An 8077-nucleotide genomic window follows, 5' to 3' on the forward strand; every position below is an offset into this window, starting at 1 on the left:
GGAGACGCGGCCTCCTGGTATTCGGCCCTCATGCGCTCGTATATCCACTCGGTCTCGACGTTGGAGTCATCCTCTGGTACCAAGAGGGTTTAGGGATTTTCACCCAGGGACATCTATGGCGCCCCGATGCTTAGTGACAATATTTTCGGTGTCCCGTCTGGCCATCCACAATATGCCTGTGGAGGCTATGGCCCTGATGTCGCTAGGGCGTACAGTAATCATAATGCGAGATGAATGAGTCATACAATCGAGTCATGCATCAATCCTGCACATATCGTGCGCTCATGTGAGACAATCTCCACCTATCAGGGAGTCTCATAACAACCTGCCCAATGACATATACAATGGCCAACCACATCTCATAACAAGCAAGCAGATGATGCGTATGGGCATGTATCATGATGTTATGCTGTCACCTACTCATAATCAGTATCGCTAACCGGCATCGACAATCGACCTCGACAATGTGGACATTTAACCAACATTGCCCCCAAGGAATGGCCCACATAGAGCCTAACATATAGTGGACCCATGGCCTCACATAAGGACCAAATATACAACACCATGGGCCTTACTCAAGAGTTTAATACACATCACGACGGGCCTTTCACATGGGCCTAACATATATCACAATGGGCTCCATCGCCTAGCCCTCAAATGCATCACAATGGGCCTCATCACATAGGCCTCAATACTCAGCCTCGACAATTGAAATCGGCCTATACAATCGGCCTCGACAAATCGGAATCGGCCTCGATACTTGGCCTCGACAATCGGAATCGACAAATCAGTCACGTCAATCGGCAATCGGTCATGACAATCGGAAACGATCGATAATCAGAATCGGCAAATCGGTTAAGTCAATCGGAATCGGCAATCAGTCATGACAATCGGAAACGATCGATAATCAGAATCGGCAAATCGGTCACGTCAATCGAAATCAGCAATCAGTCACGACAATCGGAATCAATCGATAATCAGAATCGGCAATCGGTCATGACAATCGAAAACGATCGATAATCAGAATCGGCAAATCGGTCACGTCAATCGAAATCAGCAATCGATCACGACAATCGGAATCAATCGATAATTGAAATCGGTAAATCGGTCAAGTCAATCGGAATTGGCAATCGGTCATGACAATCGAAAACAATCGATAATCAGAATCGGCAAATCGATCACGTCAATCGAAATCAGCAATCGGTCACGACAATCGGAATCAATCGATAATCGGAATCGGTAAATCGGTCAAGTCAATCGGAATTGGCAATCGGTCATGACAATCGAAAACGATCGATAATCAGAATCGGTAAATCGGTCACGTCAATCGAAATCAGTAATCAGTCACGACAATCAGAATCAATCGATAATCAGAATCGGCAAATCGGTCAAGTCAATTGAAATTGGCAATCAGTCATAACAATCGAAAATGATCGATAATCAGAATCGGCAAATCAGTACGTCAATCGAAATCAGCAATCAGTCACGACAATCAGAATCAATCGAAAATCAGAATCGACAAATCGGTCAAGTCAATTGGAATCGGCAATCGGTCATGACAATCGGAAACGATTGATAATCAGAATCGACAAATTGATCACGTCATTCAAAATTAGCAATCGGCCACGATAATCAGAATCAGCAAATCGGTCACAACAATCGAGATAGATCGATGATCAGAATTGGCAAATCGGTTACGTCAATCAGAATCGGCATTCAACCACAGCAATCGGGATCGATCAATAATCAGAATCGGTAAATTGGCCGAACAAGGTCTAAGGGAAGGTCACAATGTGGGCATTTAACCATCATTGCCCATCAATGTGGTCATTTAACCAACATCGCTCCCAAGCAGCGGACCACATAGAGCCAAATATAAAGTGGTCCCATGGCCTCACACAAAGGCCTAATATACATCGCAATGAGCCTCATACAAGGGCTACATACACATTACTATAGGCTGCATCACATGGTCCTAATACACATCACAGTGGACCTTTAAATACAACAGGTGGGCTGCATAATGGGCAGCACAAATGGACCTTATATACACGACAGGTGGTCCCTGATTATGGGCCTCAGATACGTAATATGTGGGCCCTACACATGCAGCAAGTGGGCCTACTCATCACAGCTGGGCCTACCAGCAGTCCAGCCAAAGAATAGCCTGGATAACATACACATCACGGTGGGTCACATCATTGAGCCGCACTAATGGGCCTCATATACAACAAGCAGGCCGCACCAATGGGCCTCATAGATGGGCTATAAACATATCGAGGTAGGCCTCACCGATGGGCCACAAGTATATCAAGGTGGGCCTCTCGAATGGCCACAAAATACATCAAAGTGGGCCTCACAGATGAGAGCTTGGATTACATCTAAAATCATTTCGATAGTTGTAGCTGCAACATGTGTATCACTGTGCACATCATTCCATGAGGCACATGGCCCACTATAGATGATTAGCACTGCCCAAACATTGTCCAAGTGAATCAGCACCATCCAAACATTATCCATGCAAATTAGCATCATCCAGGGGTTATCCAGCACCATCCAAACATCGTGGACGGTGTGGATAAGGAACATACATCGAGGTGGGGTCCATAGCACTGTCCAAAACATGGTCAGTACTGTCCAAATATTCTGGACGGTATGGATATAATGCAAACATCAGGGTGGTCTCACACAAGTGGCCCACCAGGAATTTGGATATGCTTCATTGCAGTCTCAAGCCTCAGGACGAGCACACCAAATGAATGGATGGTTGGATGCAATTGGTACATCATCTGCCCCACAAAACTAACTGACAACGGTGCAGCAGCTGAGCTACACGTGGGGGGTTACTGGGCCACGTCCAGATGATGGGCGGTAGGATGCAAGGCATGCATCATGGCGGGGTCTACAGAGATGGACGGTCTGGATATCAGGGGTGGGTCCTGTCAAATGGACCGACAGTGTGGATATACATCATGCGTGGGACCCACAGAACTTGATGACGTCACTTCAACAGCTAAATAGCCGTCTAGGGCTGTTGGACGCCCTAGACGATTTGGATATAATATATATATATATATATATATATATATATATATATATATATATATCATGGTGGTGGTCCCATAGCTGGACACAAGGCACATCACATGTGCAGTGGGTCCCACAGCTGCTACGCAGCAAGAATTACAGCTCCCACCGTCCTTGCCCTTGGACGGTGGGATACCACCCGTTGGATGGAATGGATATACAATATATATCCTAAGGTGGGTCCCACGTACGTGGGCCACCCCACTCTCCTCTCTCTCTCTCTATATATATATGATTTATATATTATAATATATATACTTTACTTCTCTCTCTTTTTTTTTTCTTTTTTTTTTAAACGTCCAGCGTCTAGACTGGACAGTGTGGATTTGATCCACACCACACGAGGGTAGGCCCCATCGTCTGCTGGGGTGACATGGATAAGACAAGTACGTCATGTGTGGGCCCCACTATGGTACATATATAACACATATCTCATGGTGGGTCCTCACAGCAGGATGACATGAATACACCATGCATCAAGGTGGGGTCCACAACAGCATGACCCACCAACTTTGGATCAGACCGATATTTGTATTTTGCCTTCACCAAATCTATCCCAAAAAAAATGGGCGACAACATGGTAGGCCTCAAGATCGGTTGGTGTCGATAATTCATCGAGGTGGGCCATGAAATCAAGGAAAAAGAGAAAGAGAGAGAGGGAGAGATCGTGAGAAGGGGAGGGACCCCGGCACTATGGGCCCACCCTATACAATACATACATCAAGATGGGTTCCACCATAAGTGGGCCCTTAAATCACAAAATCAAAACATAAGATCACCCACCTATGATCTTCTCTTCCTTCTTCCGCCAAGGCATCCTAGAGCTCCAATGGATGAGTTTCAACGGTTGAGATGGACTTTGGATGGTGGGATTGGGTGGTAGGAAGGTGGGCCACACTAACTCTCTCATGGGAAGCTCTCATGGACGTTGGGTTGCTTGTTTGTAAAATGGAGAAAAAATGAAAGAGAGAAAGGATGGGATGGATTGATAAGGTGTGGTTGTTGTAAGAGATGGGAAAGGGGAGGTATGGGTTAGTTTGAAAATGGTGTAAAAAGTATGGGTGGGGGAGAGAGAGAGTTGACTTGTGAGGGGTGAGGTGGCATGGAGCATGAGTGGTGTACTTGACTTGTGAAATGATGGATTGATGTGATGTGTCGTAGAGATTCCCTAGGTATTTGCAACGCGCGGCGTTTTCCTCAAACTGAACACAGGCATACATCTCCTGGGCTGGGTATCGCCTCAGCACGTAATACGCGGCATCAGAATCGCGATGACGGCGCGGTCGCAAAGGTACAAGTCTCGGGTCAAGCCGATTTTGAAATACGGGACATAATTCAGGATCGTGCGCAAACGCTGATAACAGATCGTGGGTCACCGGAATTCGACCGGAGGACTGCGGAAGCCTACGGAACAGTACAGGCTAGGATACGGGCCTTACAAAAACTCTGTACCTCGTGAATGTTTGTGGGTACCGGTCATTCCCTGATTGCCTTCACCTTTTCTTCATCCATCCGAATGTCTGTTGATGTCACGACAAAATCCAAAAACAACAGGCTATCAGTCATGAAGCTGTACTTTTTTAAAATTGAGATACAATTTATTTTCAGTGAACACTTGAAGGACCTTCTTGAGGTATTCTGTATGGCTTGTTTTGTCTTAACTGTATATTAAAATATCATTGAAATAAACCACAACTAACCACCCAATGAATGATTTTAGAACTTAATTCATCAACCTCATGAATATGCCTGGCGCATTCGAAAGACCGAAGGTCATGACCATCCATTCATACAACCCTTAGTATTAAAGGTCATTTTCCACTCATCACCATGCCTTATTCGTATCTGATAGTAGTCACTCCTTAGGTCCAATTTGGAGAATATTTTTGTGCCTTCAAGCATGTCTAACATATCATTTTAGCCGTGGTATGGGAAACCTGTATTTTATAGTGATTTTATTGATGGTCTAATTGTCGACATACATGCGCAAACTCCCATTTTCCTTATGAATTAATAGATCTGGTATGGCACATGGGCTCGTGCTTTCTCGAATAAGAACCTTATGGATCAATTCCTCCACTTTCCCCTGCAGAATTTTGCACTCCTTCAGACTCGTATGATAGTGAGGACGATTAGGTAAGCTAGACCCAAGGACTAGGTCGATCTGGTGTTGGATATATCGCATGGGAGGCAACCCATCAGGAAGGTCATCGGACTAAATTTCTTTGAATTCATGTAACAGGGCTTTAGTCTTTCAGGGATAATGCTAGGCTTGAGTTATTTTCCTTTTATAATTAATGCATAGGCCTGTCCTGTTTCTTTGAATTTCTCCATGAAGTCCCGTATAGTTAAGAGAGAACGATCCTTTATTGTAGAAGTTTTGGGTGGCTCCTCTAGATCTATAGGGGCTAATTTGGTTTTTTGGCAGTGCTTGACGAAAATATATAGATTATCTTGCCCTTTATGAGTAGCACCATGATCGGATTGCCAAGGACGACCGAGTAGCATGTGACAGGCTTCCATGTCAACTACATCACATACTACTTCATCTTTATAATGTTTGTCAATTGAAAAGGATATGGTGTTCAGTTACCTTAGAGGTCATTTGGCACCCTTGATTTGGGGGGATTCGAGGGGATTTGAGGGGATTTCAAATCCCCTGGGTTGTTTGGCCCCATAAAGTAAATAGGGGTTTCAAATCCCCTCAATCATGGGGTTTGAAATCCACAGTGAGAGCTTTGATTATATCTAAAATCCTTCCTATAGTTGCATGTGTAACATGTGTATAACTAGACTATTAATCTATTGGACACATGACCCACGAATGATATCTTAAAATAATTAAATTATCAATTGCATCACTATAATTACTTTAATATGATGATCAACATCGTCCAAACATTGTCCATGTAAATCAACAGTTAAAAATTGTTGGTTAGTCACTCGGATGTGATCTTGTACTTGTGGCCCATCCGAGACTTGGAATTTCATCATTTTCTGGCAAAGTATATATTTAAGTGGGCTTATAACAACCATTGTGTCAAAAATTACATAAGTTCACTAATTAGAGATATTAAAGTTGATTTAGTAATTAAATTCAAACCCTTGCAAATATATTATGAATAACTACTTTTAGATTAAAGTTTATTCTTAATCTAGGGTGTTAAACACAGCAAGAGGATTTCAAATCTAGGGGGTTCTGAATCCAGGGGGTTTCAAATCCATGCTCCCAAACAGGCCCTTAGTTTCGCTAACCTTCTTGATCCGACTGATTGTATATAGAGAGGGATGACGCTGTCTTTAATTGCAACTTTTCCACCATGACTTTGGAGATGATGTTCTCGCTGCTCCCACTGTTAATGATCACGTCACGAACTTTTCGATTCGCCATACACCTAGTTGGGGTGTACTTATTTCTTTGGCACATACAATAGCCACCTCAGGATGAGCAACTCACTATGATCCTACTAAACCTAACCTGTCTCATCTGCCTCATCCTCTGTGGTGTGCTCTCATTCCTTAACATTTGGGTCTTCATCGGCATTTTCAGCACTACTGTATTGATGGAGAGGTTTGACACTTGTCGTTGGGGACAAGTATTTGATAGCCAGTTGACCACAACGATAACAATTGTCGGGTCTTGGCCGAGCATAGGGGTTCGGGATCCTGCTCGGACTAGCAGCTGTCGATGCGCCCATTGAGGTCTAGCTTGCTCACTTTCCTAATTTCGGTTCATGGGTGTAAGAGGTTGAGTGCGTGCTCCTATGGGCTCTTTCCCTCTGGGTTGTGGAGCTCCCTGGGATGGACTTGCCGGGCTACCCTGGCGGTAGGATAGGTTTGTATGTTAGGGTGTTCAAGTTGTGCTTCTACTCGGTTAACCAATTTGATTGCATCATTCATTGTCCAAATGGCCTGCATCTATACCCGATCTTGGATGACCATACATAATCCACTATTGAATCGGGTGACTTGTTGCGATTCAGTCTTGACCAAATCACTGCGCGCTACCAAGTGGTAGAATTCTTTTGCGTAATCTCTCATCGACTGACTACCAAAATTGTTGGAATAATACCTAATCATAGGCATTAGGGAGGAATCTCACTCGTAATAGCTGCTTCATCCGTTGCCATGTGTAGATTGGTGTTTCGTTTGTCTTGTCCGTGCGAGTTGTAACTGCTCCCACCAAGCTGAAGATCCACCCTTCAACTTTTAGGCCATGAGTTTGACCTTCTTCATTTCAGGGATTTTCATATAGTCGAAGAATCACTCAACTTCAGAAAGCCAATCGAGGAATCCTCAATGTGAAGTTGCCCATTGAAATTAGGGATATCAACCTTAATCCTGAACTCTCGATCTGAGTTATCTGCTTGATCACCGCCTTTTCTAGGATGTTGAAGGATCATGTTATTGACCTCCTCGTCGTTGGATTCCCCTTCCTCAGGAATGGCCCATGGATTCACCACTGGTACCATCCTACAATCAGGCTGATCACGAGTTCCAGCAATTTTTTATGGCGAATCGCCGCCAGGGACACGGAGCTTCCTCAGGAATGGTCCGTGGATTCACCACGGGTACCATCCTACTCGTGCGATCGATGGCAACCTGCAGCCCTTGCATGATCTGCCGATTCTCTCGTTGCACCGCTTCGAAAACTGCTGCGGTTTAAAGATGATTCCATGGAGCACTGTCCATGGGATTGTTACCCGACCCGTCATTAGAAGCAATATATCCAAGGAAAATCCTCACTCTGATGCCAAATTGACACAGGGAAGGACGTGTAGAGGTCGAGCACCACCTTCCTCTAGGATAACTACTCTGAATCCACGGAGTTTCTCTGGGCTCCTCATAGAGAATCCTTGAATCCATAAGAAAACAAACAATAAAATAAAAATAAATTCTAGAAAATTTGTAATTTGATTGATGATTGAAATAAATGAGTCTACAACCCTTTAAATAGGGATATTAAGCCATGGGAGAAGTTTTAAAATCA

The sequence above is a fragment of the Magnolia sinica genome, chromosome 2 (genome assembly GCF_029962835.1).
Source record: "Magnolia sinica isolate HGM2019 chromosome 2, MsV1, whole genome shotgun sequence".
Classification (NCBI taxonomy): domain Eukaryota; kingdom Viridiplantae; phylum Streptophyta; class Magnoliopsida; order Magnoliales; family Magnoliaceae; genus Magnolia; species Magnolia sinica.